General features: G+C 42.1%; 1 protein-coding gene across 1 annotated transcript in view; it reads right to left on the bottom strand.

The window, feature by feature from the left end:
• The window catches only part of LOC311121379 (zinc finger homeobox protein 4-like), a 59,508-nt gene extending 43,309 nt beyond the window's left edge, over positions 1-16,199 (bottom strand). The window contains exon 1 of the mRNA XM_084195878.1: positions 15,914-16,199. The gene's annotated coding sequence lies outside the window, so the exon portion shown is untranslated. The remainder of the gene's footprint in view (positions 1-15,913) is intronic.
• Between the last annotated feature and the right edge of the window lie 812 nt (positions 16,200-17,011).

The raw sequence follows: 17,011 nt of genomic DNA, 5'->3' as shown, positions 1-17,011 counted from the left end.
TGTAGATTAAGGTTGCAATATTCCTTTATCAAATAAACATGTTGTCACGCAAACCAAGACGCTAGGAAACCTAAACGCAGTGGTCACGCCAAGTCAGTAACTTTGTGGGAGAAAATTTTAACATTTACAAATAGTGACTCATTGTATAAAAATTGTCCAAAATAATTATTGAAACAGATTTGTTTTAACCAAGTCTGGAAACAGATACTGTACATCATTACAACCAGGGCTAATTTACCCCCAAAACAGCTTACTAGGTATATGAATCATTAAAATTCAAACAATACTTCATCCCAAACTAATTGCACCAGACCAAAGAACCAAAGAGCCAAAAAGCCAAGAGCATGTGTTTTATTTAAACTACCAATAATGAACAGATTCATTGAGACAATCACTGGTCATTTCCCCAGACACCATTTTAAAGTCCAAGTTATTTTCTGTCTGACTGGTGTATTATCATTACTGAGCAAGAGAAGACGGTCACTGTGTGTGTATGTGTGTGTGTGTGTGTGTGTGTGTGTGTGTGTGTGTGTGTGTGTGTGTGTGTGTGTGTGTGTGTGTGTGTGTGTGTGTGTGTGTGTGTGTGTGTGCGTGCTCGCCAAGCCCTCAAAGTGACACCAAGGGGACTGAGAGGTCAATGACAACTCAGTGGAGCAACAACAAGACCAGAGTCAGCAGTCACACACACTAAACACATACACACACACACACACACACACACACACACACATACACACACATACACAAACTAACTGTTAAACCTTACTGAAAACAAAGACACACACACACACACTAACTGCTAATCCTTACAGAAAACAAACACACACACACATTATGAGTGGCCAGCGACACACAATGACCACTCCACAGAGAAATGGAGAAAAAAGATTGGAGGAAGACCCTTACATGAAGAATACAGTCCACTTGGTCTATTTGAAAGGGCACTTTGCTTTGGCCTTGTTTAAAAGGCCCTCTATCATTATAACACTGTACTTTCACAACCATGCTCTACCCTGCTCAGGCCTCCTGACATTGGGCAAATTCCACCAAATATTGTCTGTCTGTGTGTGTGTGTGCATGTGCGTGCACGTGTCGTGCATGTGCGTGTGTATGTGTGTGTGTAAGTGTATGTGTCTGTATGTGTGTGTGTGTGTGTGTGTGTATGTGTGTGTGTGTAGTGTGTATGTGTGTGCGTGCGTGCGTGTGTGTAGTCTCTGTAGTTTACCTCCTCACTACTAATACATCGGTATTAGGACTGCTGACACCAGCAACGTGTATAATTCATGCAGACACACACACACACACACACACACACACACACACACACACACACACACACACACACACACACACATACACACAAATTCTTCCCTCCTGCGCTCTGCTCTTCTTCTTCTTCACTCCCAGGAAAACAGTCATACTTTTTTTCTGTCTTTCTTTTTAAAATAATGAAAGATGATTTGGCGGCGGTGGCCGGATATGAGAGGGCTAGTATTAATTAAGCACTTAATAATATATAATAATAATATGCCATTTAGCAGACGCTTTTATCCAAAGCGACTTACAGTCATGCGTGCATACATTTTTTTTTTTTGTGTATGGGTGGTCCCGGGGATCGAACCCACTACCTTGGCGTTACAAGCGCCGTGCTCTACCAGCTGAGCTACAGAGGACCACTTCTCTGGGGAGATCTGGAAATTCTCTTATACTGTAGCTTCCTCTCTTCAGGACAAACTAAAGTCTAGTAGTGAGCCTGGTACATAGGTACAATATTACACATTATCAGTAACCCAGTAGTAACCCAGTAGTAACCTAGTAGTAACCTAGTAGTAACCTTGTAGTAACCCAGTAGTAACCCAGTAGTAACCCAGTAGTAACCCAGTAGTAACCTAGTAGTAACCCAGTAGTAACCCAGTAGTAACCTAATAGTAACCTAATAGTAACCCAGTAGTAACCCAGTAGTAACCTTGTAGTAACCCAGTAGTAACCCAGTAGTAACCCAGTAGTAACCCAGTAGTAACCTAGTAGTAACCCAGTAGTAACCTAGTAGTAACCTAGTAGTAACCTTGTAGTAACCCAGTAGTAACCCAGTAGTAACCCAGTAGTAACCCAGTAGTAACCTAATAGTAACCTAGTAGTAACCCAGTAGTAACCCAGTAGTAACCCAGTAGTAACCCAGTAGTAACCTAGTAGTAACCCAGTAGTAACCCAGTAGTAACCTAATAGTAACCTAGTAGTAACCTAGTAGTAACCCAGTAGTAACCCAGTAGTAACCCAGTAGTAACCCAGTAGTAACCCTTTAGCCAATACTTTTGAAGGCAACCCTCTTATCCTAGTAGCCTACAATACCCCTTACACCCTGTTGATACTAACTTCTCTCCCCCTCTCTCCATCTCCCTCTCCAAGGGGATAAATAATTACTTCCCCGCATATTCATAAGGGAATATCTCATTAATGTGTTTGTTTAGTCACAGCTAATCCATATTTAATTAGCCTCTTATCCCCTAACGAGGCTTGGCAAGGGCCTTGTTCCCCAAAACACTATATCACCACCAGGAATACTGTATAAACACAATACATCTAGAATATTGTATAAACACAATACCTATAGAATACTGTACAAATACAATACATCTAGAATACCGTACAAACACAATACATCTAATCTAGAATACTGTATAAACACAATACATCTAGAATATTGTATAAACACTACACATCTAGAATACTGTATAAACAGAATACTTCTAGAATATTGTATAAACACAATACATCTAGAATATTGTACAAACACAATTCATCTAGAATACAGTATAAACACAATACTTCAAAAATACTGTATAAACACAACACATCTAGAATACTATATAAACACAATACATCTAGAATATTGTACAAACACAATTAATCTAGAATACTGTATAAACACAATACTTGTAAAATACTGTATAAACACAATACATCTGGAATACAAACACACATTTACCATCAGATATGTTTAGAGGATCAAGAGAGAGGAGGAGCCATGGAGACGCTTGTCGCTTGCCTTATTTACTGGTGGGCAGTAATGGGTAGTAATGGGTCACTCAGACACACAGAGCTCCTCTGACCAGCAGCACCCCTCAGGTAAACCATGTGTCTGCCCTCCTTATAACCACACCTCTATTCTTCTATCGCTCCTGCCTCTCACACAATACATCTTATTAGTCTTAAGTCGCGTCTTGACAGCTATCCCATGTGTAAGGTGACAAGAATGTCTAAACAGCACAGCCAAACGTCCAGTTGAAATGGGAAGTTTACATACACTTAGGTTGGAGTCATTAAAACTTGTTTTTTCAACCACTCCACACATTTCTTGTTAACAAACTATAGTTTTGGCAAGTCGGTTACGACATCTACTTTGTGCATGACAGAAGTAATTTTTCCAACAATTGTTTACAGACAGATTATTTCACTTATAATTCACTGTATCACAATTCCAGTGGGTCAGAAGTTTACATACACTAAGTTGACTGTGCCTTTAAACAGCTTGGAAAATTCCAGAAAATGATGTCACGACTTTAGAAGGTGCTGATAGGCTAATTGACATCATTTGAGTCAATTGGAGGTGTACCTGTTGATGTATTTCAAGGCCTACCTTCAAACTCAGTGCCTCTTTGCTTGACATCATGGGAAAATCAAAAGAAATCAGCCAAGACCTCAGAAAAACATTGTAGACCTCCACAAGTCTGGTTCATCCTTGGGAGCAATTTCCAAACGCCTGAAGGTACCACGTTCATCTGTACAAACAATAGTATGCAAGTATAAACACCATTGGACCACGCAGCCGTCATACCGCTCAGGAAGGAGACGCGTTCTGTCTCCTAGAGATGAACGTACTTTGGTGCGAAAAGTGCAAATCAATCCCACAACAACAGCAAAGGACCTTGTGAAGATGTTGGAGGAAACGGGTACAAAAGTATCTATATCCACAAGAAAACAAGTCCTATATCGACATAACCTGAAAGGCCGCTCAGCAAGGAAGAAGCCACTGCTCCAAAACCGCCATAAAAAGCCAGACTACGGTTTGCAACTGCACATTGGGACAAATATTGTACTTTTTGGAGAAATGTCCTCTGTTCTGATGAAACAAAAATATAACTGTTTGGCCATAATGACAATCGTTATGTTTGGAGGAAAAGGGGGGACGCTTAAAAGCCGAAGAACATCATCCCTCTCCACTCTTCTCCTCTCTTCTCCCCCCTTCTCCCCTCCCCTCTTCTCCTCCCCCCTCCACTCTTCACTCTTCTCCACTCTTTTCCTCTCTTTTCCTCTCTTCTCCTCTCTTCTCCTCTCTTATTTTCTCCTCTCATCTCTGTTAAGGGAGCAGGATGGCTGAGAACCAGAATGTCAGAAAGCAGCTGAGTTTACATCAGAGACATAGAGAAAGTGGGAGTGAGAGAGAGAGGTGGATATCATTTAATTGAGATATAAATAGAGAGAGAGACAGAGAGAGAGAGAAATATATAATATATATATATATATAGATATATAGATAGAGAGAGAGAGAGAGAGAGAGAGAGAGAGAGAGAGAGAGAGAGAGAGAGAGAGAGAGAGAGAAGAGAGAGGAGAGAGAGAGAGAGAGAGAGAGAGAGAGAGAGAGAGAGAGAGAGAGAGAGAGACCGACTGGCGCTATACCAACAGCAACCAAAACATTTAGATAGGAGCGTTGAAGAATGAATGGTTTTCAATGAGGACACAAATTACATTTCCTCCTGATAACATGGCTCTTCCTTAACAACTCTGTCCATGTCATGTTGGACAGGCTCATAAGGGACAGGACTGTGTGAGTTAGTGTGTGTGTGTGTGTGTGTGTGTGTGTGTGTGTGTGTGTGTGAGTGTGTGTGTGGAGGAGGAGAGGATTGTAATACATGTATTAGTCTCCTCTTACCACGCCAGAGACAAGACTTTATTGCCGGTAAGATGACAGAGAGGGGGAGAGAGAGAGAGAGAGAGAGGAGGAGAGAGAGAGAGAGAGAGAGAGAGAGGAGAGAGAGAGAGAGAGAGAGGAGAGTGAGAGAGATGAGAGAGAGAGAGTGATAGTGGAGAGAGAGAGAGAGAGAGAGATGAGAGAGAGAGAGAAGAGAGAGAGAGAGAGAAGGGGGAGGGTTAGAGAGAGAGAGCGAGAGAGAGAGGGAGGGAGAGAGAGGGAGTGAGAGAGAGAGAAAGGCCTCTCTTTGTCCTTCACCACTCAGCCTCTCCTCTGTTTCTCATTAGGCATATGAAAAGCGAGAGATGAAAAAAACAAGGGACAGCGTGTAAAAGGTCAGAGAAAGAGTGAAAGAGGATCCTGCCGGACGATAGAAAAACAAAAACAGGCCACGCTGCCCTTTGTGGCGTTCTGTGTTTCGCCCCACTGATCATTTCCATACAGGCAGATGGAATTGCGATGACGCGTCTCGTCGAAGTCGAGTTCGTATGGAACTCAAAGCATCCCTCATAAGTCACACAACACCCCCTGCTACCCCTCTTTCTTTCTCTCTCTCTCTCTCTTTCTCTTCTCACTCTCGCTCTCACTCACACACACGTGCATAAGCATATGCATGCAAGAACACCTGTCATCAAAACAACAAATATTCAAAAATCTTAAACAACTAGCTCAACGGTAAACAGCTTTCAAGTTGAGCCATACTAGGGCGGGCAGGTAGCTTAGTGGGGTAAGAGCGTTGTGCCAGTAACCGAAAGGTCGCTGGTTCTAATCCCCGAGCCGACTAGGTGAAAAATCTGTCGATGTGGCCCTTAAGCAAGGCACTTAACCCTAATTGCTCATGTAAGTCGCTCTGGATAAGAGCGTCTGCTAAATGACTAAAATGTAAATGTAATACTAGTCCACCACTCCCTTTAGCAGAAAATCAAGCCACATCAAGCCACTGCTAGGGTTGTTCTGTATAGAGGCTTACAGAAGCACAGTTTACACTGGCAGTCCTATTATCATACATATTACTTCACGTGACGAAAGAGATGTGCACACGCGCATGCACACACAAACACACACATACAGGAAAAATAAGCCTGAACATGTTGTTCTCCTGCCCATCGACAGACATCATCTGCCCGGCAAGGGAGGCTGGAGAGAGGGAGTAAACTGAGAAAAGGAGAGATGGAGTAAACTGAGGAAGGAGAGATGGAGTAAACTGAGGAAGGAGAGATGGAGTAAACTGAGAAAGGAGAGATGGAGTAAACTGAGAAAGGAGAGATGGAGTAAACTGAGAAAGGAGAGAGGGGAGTAAACTGAGGAAGGAGAGATGGAGTAAACTGAGGAAGGAGAGATGGAGTAAACTGAGGAAGGAGAGATGGAGTAAACTGAGGAAGGAGAGATGGAGTAAACTGAGAAAGGAGAGAGGGAGTAAACTGAGGAAGGAGAGGAGGGGAGTAAACCTGAGGAAGGAGAGATGAAACGAGAGAGAATTTCATCTCTCTTTCATCTCTGTCACTCAGTCAACCATTCAATGACCCATTCAACCACCAGGCAGGCATTATGCAAAACCTTTTCCCATGCTTTCACACTTGTATAAAGCTCCATTCCTGCCTCTGAAAGGCAATTATATCAGTTTACCTTTCTGTAGAAAAACAGATAAACAAAGTACTAGCACCTAACTCCTCTCTCTCTCTCTCTCTCTCTCTCTCTCTCTCTCTCTCTTCTCTCTCTCTCTCTCTCTCTCTCTCTCTCTCTCTCTCTCTCTCTCTCTCTCTCTCTCTCTCTCTCTCTCTCTCTCTCTCTCTCTCTCTCTCTCTCCTCTCAAATTCAAATCCAAATTCAAGCTGCTTTATTGGCATTAAAAACATTGCGGCAACAATGTATACAATATACACTGTAATAAAATAATACATAATAACAAATAATAGTATAAAATGGTAGTAAATAATAATAAAAATGTAAATGGTAACAGTCAATAGTAGAAATATAATAAATATAAAAGGCTAAACATGGGAAATGAAACTTTAACTAACTTATAACTAACTAACTGTCATCCTCACCATTACATCAGTACTACAACTACCATCATCATTACTACTACTACTACTACCACCACCATCATTAAACTGCTATCATTACCATCACCCCTACTACCCGTACAACTACCATTTAGAATAATAATCACAACATTAATAATAATACTAATAATAAGTAAGTTACTGCTTACTATGCAGATGTTATTATTCAGTGTCCCCCAGGCTATGGCAGGCAAATACATATTTGGCTGCAAGAGGAGCCGTTGCTCCTTCGCCCATGACTATTTTTGTTTTTCCTCTGGGTTTAATAAGTTAACATTTGGAATAAATTTAGTAATTTCTGTGAATAATGAATCTCTTGGCAAGGAATATTTCTCACAGTAAAGGAGAATGTGCATCTCTGTTTCTACCTCCCCTGTCGTGCAGTGACCACATACACGCTCGTCTTTGGGTAGCCATGTGTTTTAATGTCTGCCGGTTTCTATTGCCAATTGGTGGTCACTCAGCCTGTACTTGGTAAGGATCTGTCTCTGCTTCGTATCTCTGACAGAGTAGAGATAATCAGCCAATTCATATTCTCTGTTCAGAGCCAGATAGCAATTTAGTTGGCTTTGGGATTTTCCAATGATGTAAATATGAGTCCTTTGATTAGTTCATGATTTTGTTTATTTTAATTATTTAATTTGAAGCAGTGCTGGTGTCAGCTTGGTTGGTTAGGTCCAACACCAGCTGACTGAGAGGGCTCGTTTCTGGGCTCAGCTCTTGGGTTTAAAGTGCTTTAAATTGGAGACTTGAATTTGGACTTGAATATATATAGGTGTAGCCAAAATGTTAATGATATTTTTTGTACTTTCATTACCACTGGAAAGCGTCCCAATTTTGCATTAGTTGGTGTATTTCTTTGGACTTGTAGAATTTTCTGACAGAATTCTGCATGTAGGGCTTCCATTGGCTGTTTGTCCCACATTTTAAAGTCCAGTTTATTGAGTGGCCCCCAAACCTCACTTCCGTACAGAGCTATTGGTAGGATTAGGCTGTCAAATATTTTGGTCCAAATTCTAATTGGGATGTTGATTTTGAATAATTTCATTTTTATTGCATACAATGCTCTGCTGCCTTTTTTTTGAGTGCATTCACTGCCATAGTAAAGTTTCCAGATGCAGATATGGTCAGACCAAGGTATGAGTAATGTTTAATGTGTTCAATTATGGTGTTGTTCAAGGTGAATTTATATTTGTGTTTCTGACATCTTGAAATCATGATTTTCGGGGGGGTTTATTTATTGCCAGGGCCCAATTTTGGCAATATTGCTCTAGAATGTTAAGGTTCTGCTGAAGACCTTCTTTGGTTGGTGATAGAAGAACCAAATCATCAGCATATAGCAGGTATTTTACCTCTGTGTCAAATAGTGTGAGTCTCTCGCTCTCTGTCTCGCTCTCTGTCTCTCTGTCTCTCTGTCTCTCTCTCTCTCTCTCTCTCTCTCTCTCTCTCTCTCTCTCTCTCTCTCTCTCTCTCTCTCTCTCTCTCTCTCTCTCTCTCTCTCTCTCTCTCTCTCTCTCTCTCTCTCTCTCTCAGTCTATGGCTATAGGAATTAACAGATGATTGCAGAACTTATTTGTTTGTTAAATATGTAGCGTTATTGCATAAAGGGGACGCAAGACAATAGTCCTCTGTCTGACTGTCTGTTTGCCAGAGTCTGAACGTTACCCACATATGGATGACACACACACATGCACACACACACACAGCTGTCATGCACATATTGTTGTCTTGTCATCCCCTCCCATACACACACTGCCATCACCGACACACACACGGCCATCACGGACACACACACTGCCATCACGGACACACACACTGCCATCACGGACACACACACTGCCATCACCGACACAAACACTGCCATCACCGACACACACACTGCCATCACCGACACAAACACTGCCATCACCGACACACACACTGCCATCACCGACACAAACACTGCCATCACCGACACACACACTGCCATCACCGACACACACACTGCCATCACCGACACAAACACTGCCATCACCGACACACACACTGCCATCACCGACACACACACTGCCATCACCGACACAAACACTGCCATCACCGACACAAACACTGCCATCACCGACACAAACACTGCCATCACCGACACAAACACAGCCATCACCGACACACACACTGCCATCACCGACACACACACTGCCATCACCGACACACACACTGCCATCACCGACACACACACTGCCATCACCGACACACACACTGCCATCACCGACAGACACACTGCCATCATCGACACAACCATGCCATCACCGACACACACACTTACATCACCGACACACACACTCACATCATTGTCACACACACTCACAATACCGACACACACATTCACATCACTGCCACACGCCCGCAAGCCCGCAAGCCTACAAGCTGTCTCTCTCGCTCCTCACTCCCTTTTGTCACATATACACATCAGATGAGGAACTGAGGCTGGCAGGGAGCGTTTTGCATATGTAAATTCCGGCACAAGCGAAACATGAGTCATTAATCCAACAGACCAACCAACCAGGGGACGTTAGATATTAGTCAGCACAATTAACCAGGTTTCCCTGGCTACTAATGAAATTTGGCCACGCCGCCACACCGCTTCCAGGCGTAAATCAGACGGGCTGTTATGCGTATCCACGGCAGAGTGGACTGACTGACTCCAGACCCATTATTACTGGCCCATTCCACGGCGGTACAATGGAGCTGCTTGTATCTCCACTGATCCCCCCCCTCTCACACACACAAACCCTCACACAAACACCCCTCTGGCGGTACAAGCCCCGTTCCATATGATAATTTGTATATGTTTATATAATTAGCTGCTAATTACACTAACCTTGTGCATATTCACAAGCAGCCGCCCGCGGGAGCTACAGGAGGCTGGAACCTGTTCCAAGTCTTTTACCTCTCTCTCTCTCTCTCTCTCTCTCTCTCTCTCAGCGGTACTACCCCAGGACAGCCACAGAAAGCCCCCCTCTTTAAGACATTAAAGCTTGGCTGCTCCTGAGTTCTTGGCTTTTCCCTCTACAGGCCTCTAGGCCCTGGGACCACAGTACTGACGCTACCCTAGCCTCTCACACCAGGAATACACACACGCACGCTTCTCAAACACACACACTCATGCTTCTGAAACACACACACACACACACACACACACACACGCTTCTCAAACAACCGTATATACAGAAATTGTAAATTCTTAATTTTTCCTCCTCTCACCATCATGTCTGGCTGCATTAAACACCTCAGTATTCTGACACAATATTATGTTCATTTATTTTGTTTATCATAAAGCAGACTCCTTCTAAAAACAGAGATCTTCAAAGGAAATTGAAATCGAAATTAAACAAATCGCTGTGTGGGTTGTTTCCTTTTAACTGAGTGACTGTATGGGGAGAGAATCAGGTTGTTTCCTTTTAACTGAGTGACTGTATGGGGAGAGAATCAGGTCGTTTCCTTTTAACTGAGTGACTGTATGGGGAGAGAATCAGGTCGTTTCCTTTTAACTGAGTGACTGTATGAGTAGAGAATCAGGTTGTTTCTTTTTAACTGGGTGACTGTATGGGGAGAGAATCAGGTTGTTTCTTTTTAACTGAGTGACTGTATGGGGAGAGAATCAGGTTGTTTCTTTTTAACTGAGTGACTGTATGGGGAGAGAATCAGGTTGTTTCTTTTTAACTGAGTGACTGTATGAGGAGAGAATCAGGTTGTTTCTTTTTAACTGAGTGACTGTATGGGGAGAGAATCAGGTCGATTCTTTTTAACTGAGTGACTGTATGGGGAGAGAATCAGGTCGTTTCTTTTTAACTGAGTGACTGTATGGGGAGAGAATCAGGTCGTTTCTTTTTAACTGAGTGACTGTATGGGGAGAGAATCAGGTCGTTTCCTTTTAACTGAGTGACTGTATGGGGAGAGAATCAGGTCGTTTCTTTTTAACTGAGTGACTGTATAGGGAGAGAATCAGGTCGTTTCTTTTTAACTGAGTGACTGTATGGGGAGAGAATCAGGTCGTTTCCTTTTAACTGAGTGACTGTATGGGGAGAGAATCAGGTCGTTTCCTTTTAACTGAGTGACTGTATGAGGAGAGAATCAGGTTGTTTCTTTTTAACTGGGTGACTGTATGGGGAGAGAATCAGGTTGTTTCTTTTTAACTGAGTGACTGTATGGGGAGAGAATCAGGTTGTTTCTTTTTAACTGAGTGACTGTATGAGGAGAGAATCAGGTTGTTTCTTTTTAACTGAGTGACTGTATGGGGAGAGAATCAGGTCGATTCTTTTTAACTGAGTGACTGTATGGGGAGAGAATCAGGTCGTTTCCTTTTAACTGAGTGACTGTATGGGGAGAGAATCAGGTCGTTTCCTTTTAACTGAGTGACTGTATGGGGAGAGAATCAGGTCGTTTCCTTTTAACTGAGTGACTGTATGCGGAGAGAATCACTGTGGACTGTATTACACCGATGTGCATCTCTAACCTCACATTAAAACCATTAAAAAGATCCCTGGCCGACACTAGCCTACACCTCATCCCAAATTCAATTAAAGAGGGAAAAATGAAATGAAGGACTCTTGGAAAATGGAAAGGAAGAAAACAGAACAAGCAGGATGTTTTAGTTTTAATAACAGGACGTGGGAGGTTGTGCTTTTCACATCCTAATGGCTGTGAATCCAAGCCAAGGGACCCTGCTGCTACGATTACAAACCTATTGTCTCTCTCTCTCTTTACATTTTACATTTACATTTTAGTAATTTAGCAGACGCTCTTATCCAGAGCGACTTACAGTAGTGAGTGCATACATTTTCGTACTTTTCCGTACTGGTCCCCCCGTGGGAATCGAACCCACAACCCTAGCGTTGCAAAAGCTATGCTCGACCAACTGAGCCACACAAGACTTTGTCCCTCTGTCTACAGTATAGCTATCCCTCTCTCGATCTAGGTTGGTCTAATATGAAGAGAAATTGAGAACACTATCCCTAGCACATATGAAAATCACACAGCTGTTTGACACACGCCAGATGGTAGGAGAAGGAAGATGAAATAAGCGTGTACTGTATCTTAATGAAGGTCTGCTGGGCCAGAGGAATCACTGTCCATTCCATGTGAAATGAAATGCGTATGACTATTGTAATATATCTCTATATAATCATACAGGCTACTGCTGCTAGCCAATTTCATTTACTTCTATTCATCACACACCACATATCAAACACCACATTTACAATCCCTCTAAGACACATCCATTTCCTTCCGTTATAAATGGATGAAAGAGAATGCTACTCGGCTGTCTGGTGTGTACAAAGTAATTCCGTTCACCCGACCGTGGCATTCAATAATGGGGATTTGGAAATAACCTAAGTGTGTGTGTTTGTGTGTTTGTGTGTGTGTGTGTGTGTGTGTGTGTGTGTGTGTGTGTGTGTGTGTGTGTGTGTGTGTGTGTGTGTGTGTGTGTGTGTGCGTGTGTGTGTGTGTGTGTGTGTGTGTGTGTGTGTGTAAGGGAGCTTCTCTTTAGTAATACCTACTACTCTGATTGCCAGGCCGTCTTAAGTATTCAACCTAACTCATATCTTCCCCCTTTCTACATTTAGTCTAATTGGTAAAGCAGTGAGACTGTCCTCCTGACTACGGCCTATAGAGATCTACAGGAGAAAACATTCAAATGCAGGAAGATAGGCTTGTTGCAAGGCTCTCTGCCTCTATCACTCTCTCTCTCGATCTCGCTCCCTCTAGCTCCCCCCCCCCCCCGCTCTCTCTTTCTGCAGCATAGGATTTTAAGTCATCCGACTTCCCTCTATTAGAAGAGAGACTTATTGAGGTAGAAACCATAAAAAATGAAGGAGGGAAATGTAATCCCTGAAATATTGATTTTCCCATTAATATCAGATAGGTAGAGGGCGATGAGGCTGGATGGAAATGACACATGGTCGACCCGAAGAGAGGCTGGAGCCAATCTTCCTGCTGGATATGTCTGCCTGCCCGGTGGAGAGTTATAGGGAGGTTTCGCCTCTCTCTCTCTCTCTCTCTCTCTCTCCCTCTCTCTCTCTCTCTCCCTCTCCCTGCTCCTCTCCCTGCCCCTCTCCCTGCCCCTCTCCCTGCCCCTGCCCCTCTCCCTGCCCCTCTCCCTGCCCCTCTCCCTCCCTTCTCCTATCCCTTCTTCTTCTATCTATTCCCTATCTCTCTGGCAGCACCTTGATCAAGGCTGTAATGATGAAATGTGCTTTTAGCTGAGGAAGATGCTGTATCACATATGAAGCAGTAATACACTATGTTGTGAGTTTTAAATGCAGTGAAACTGTAAACCATACACAGAACAACCATGGGGCTGTCTCTCGTTTTCGGGGGTTTTATCCCTGCCTGCTATCGCCATTGACTCACTGTGTTGTCTACACACGAATACACGTGTTATTATACAGTATTATTAACCTTAATACTATGTTTATTTCCACTATCTTCCTGCCTTTACCTCCTCCTGCCGTAAGTACATTGATGAGGGCTGCTGTACTGAAACGCATTGCATTGTTTTAGATAATAGCGAATTACAGCTTTTTACTCTTCATTTTCAATTGTCGTCTAAGACTGGCAGTATAGTTCTACCACGTCCTCAATCCCCTATCGATGCTTGCTTTAAACCCAGGCTAACGTGCTTTGTATGGCAGGCGCACGCACACACAGTTATAAGATGTAATAATAAGAATCTTTATCGTCACAGAAAAACAAAAAACAACGCGGAATCCTCTAACAAACTGAACATCTATTAGCATTGCCTTAAGAACAGGACTGAGAGAGAGAAAGGACGTAGCCATGTTCTGTGAGACAATTACATCACTAATACTGACGAAACTCACTGTAATTACATTTTTCCATCTTTTCTCATAATTTCCTATATGGGTTTTTAACATCCTTAAATGGAGTGTTGCCGTAGCTTATTAGAAATAAAACATTAGTAGCAAACGTACATTTTACTATATAGCATTGAACCCATTGCTCCCAAATCACCAGTATTCAGATAAATGTTTAAAGGTATCAAATAGGCTATATCAAGTTTAATTCTCAGACACTTTGTTGCACAAAAATTTACAAATGTAATTCGTTGGAAATATCCCTAAAATATGCAAGTCATAGGTCCAATCCACTATTGCAGCATAATAATAATAATAATAATAATAATAATAATAATAATAATAATAATAATAATAATAATAATATTTTCATAATATTATGTATCCAAATATTTGTATCCAAAATTTTACAATGGTAAAAATAATTTCTGCTGTTCTCATTTTTCTTTAGTCCAACAATCCATAAAAATATCGTATATCCATAAAATACAAAAGGTGGATGCATTTGTTTCCAAAGTTATTTATCTAACTAAAAAACTACAAATATAAGAAAATAGCTCAAATGATTTCCCCCTAAATCAAAGCAAAAACAAAGAAATGTAAAAATCGTCCTAATATGCCGAAGAAGAGAAAGCCGTTGTTTAAATCCAGTAGAAATATCATAGTGCTGCTGATGTGCCCTAGAAAGCGCGAGCGGAGAGCGCAAACACACACACACACAACGTTACATACCGGAGTTTGAGGCTGCCTCTCGTATCGCCGTGTTTTTTCTGCTCTCTTAATGCAAGCGATCGATGTCCCTGTCACTGTCGTGTCCCAATCCCAGCCAAGACTCTCCCTCAAACCAGCCATCAGGCAAAAAACTACCACAGCCCCTCTCCTCACCTCTCCTCTGTACCCCAAGTTACACTAAACAATCACCATGCATAGACAATGCTAAAACCTCATCACTGGCAATGAAAGGACAATTCATTATAAGGAGAAAGAATATGACCCCACCAAAGCGAATGAAGGGGAACATGAATCTTCCGTTACGACAATAGGACAGGAGTAAAGAAAATAGAGAACATATAACGAAGAGTTTGGACCTCTTGTGCTCTTTCCCCAGTTTTTTATATTTTGATACAAATATTTAAGAACCGTGAGTTTCTGGATCCAGGGGACCTGCGTGCTATCAGTAGCCCAACGACTGGTCTCCTCCCCCGGCGACACAGCCACCCACGCCTCGGTGCATGGCTACTCCTTTACACGCAGCAGGTAATAACGAATTGTAGGACCATTATACAATGAATTATACAATTGAATCTCAATAGTATAATCTAAAAAGACAATGCATCTATCTAAACAATATATAAGCGTCACGGTGTAAATCGTGTTGCTCTTCGCGTCACTTAAGAATTTATACGGTGTTACACGTAACAATAACGTGAGGAAGACAGCGACATTGTCAGAAAATATATGAATGGATACATTGTAGCCTAGCTGCCGAACCGTCAGGTCCAGCTTTTACAAGTGGTCCAGCACTGGAACCAAGCAGAACTCTTTCACCGGGGGGAAAAAACACAGGGAGAAAACAAAACATTCACGTATCCTAGACCACCAGAGATCGGACCTCATAACGTCTAGTCTAGCGCCGTAATTAACCAAGCCACACCGGGAAATACGTGATATCATGTAACGATTTGTTTTGCACAGACAGTATGACATACGATCAGAACCAGACAAACCCTAGTAAACTTTGAGAGCAGATTTGGCCGAGGTAACAATGGCAATGACACACACGTAAAGGCTTTCGTCTGGCCCGTGACAATTCTCTGCTAGTAAAACCAAAGCAGGACTTCAACAAACACCTCAATATGGGATGTTTTCCAAGGCAAAGCTAGGCTATTGCTGAAAGCATACCGCATGAAAACAGCTGTTATCCCCGGAGCGCTATGTCAAAGATTCTGCGGGATCCACCTAAAATAATCAATACTTGACCTAAATTGAACACTACTCAATAAAAGTTATGGAAAAAAACTTACTTTCTTCCCCTCCCAGTTCGTTCCCTTTCGTCTCTTGTTTTTGGTTTGAAAACAAAGTCACATCCAATGGTTGCGAAATATGATAACACAAAAATGGAAAAAGGGGAAAAAAAATTATAATCCTCCCAACTTTATATATATTTTTTTTAAAAACATACAAAATTGCAAGCGGTATGAAGGCTATCCTTTGGGTCCGATCCGTGAAAGATGTCTCGATTGCAGCCTAGCAGTTTCGGTTGTGGAGGGGTCGAGAAACGGCGGAAGGGAAATGAAAATCCGATATGTCTTTATTCTGCTAATTATTATCGTTTTAGCCCTGTTTAAAAAAATGGCTGATTAAGTTGAGTGCGCATGTCTTTGTGTGTCTATTCCCGATATGCACTCTGGGAATGGAAGAGAGAGGGCGAATGAGAGAGGCTGGGAGAGAGGAAGAGAGAGAGGTACAGAGAGAGGAACAGAGAGAGAGAGGCGTAATTAGCGAGCTGATCAACAGTCTCCACATTGCAAATGACGCACTGAGCGCCTGTCTCGATCAAAGGCCGTAGGACGGAACGCGTCAGATAGACCAAAGTGATCTTAACGGGGAAAATCTTTATGGTTTTACTGGCCAGCCGAAAGACACGCAGAACAATAAATAGCCATTTCCTGTTAACCAAATAGGGTATAGAATTACAGAGAAGTCATATTTTTTCATAAAGGTCCGCAGATGAGGACAAAACTATAGCCTGATATGCCACCCTGTGCAAGTCTCATTTAGAATATGGCATTATGTTAAAGCTTTTCAGAATGTCAGTATATATTCCAAATATATGGATGTGTTTGCTTATTTTGATGGCCTGATTTTATTCAATATATAGTATAATATTTGATCTAGTGGATTAAATATATGGAATCTTGAGCGATGCACAAATTGAAGGGCTTCAATAGAACCTTGTTTCAGATAGAGACTAATTTAATGTGTTTAACTGTGTTGTAAATTTGTAAACCGATTGAATACCATATGTAAACAAGGGCATGTTGTCAATATTGAACACAACATCGATATGTTTATTACATAGTTGTAAAACTATGACAGAACAGGAAAGCATATGTCTGGCT

This window comes from Coregonus lavaretus (assembly GCF_964263955.1).
Source record: "Coregonus lavaretus genome assembly, contig: HAP1_SCAFFOLD_658, whole genome shotgun sequence".
Lineage (NCBI taxonomy): Eukaryota > Metazoa > Chordata > Actinopteri > Salmoniformes > Salmonidae > Coregonus > Coregonus lavaretus.
Note: the sequence above shows the minus strand (reverse complement) of the source record. Positions and strands in the feature narration are given on the sequence as shown.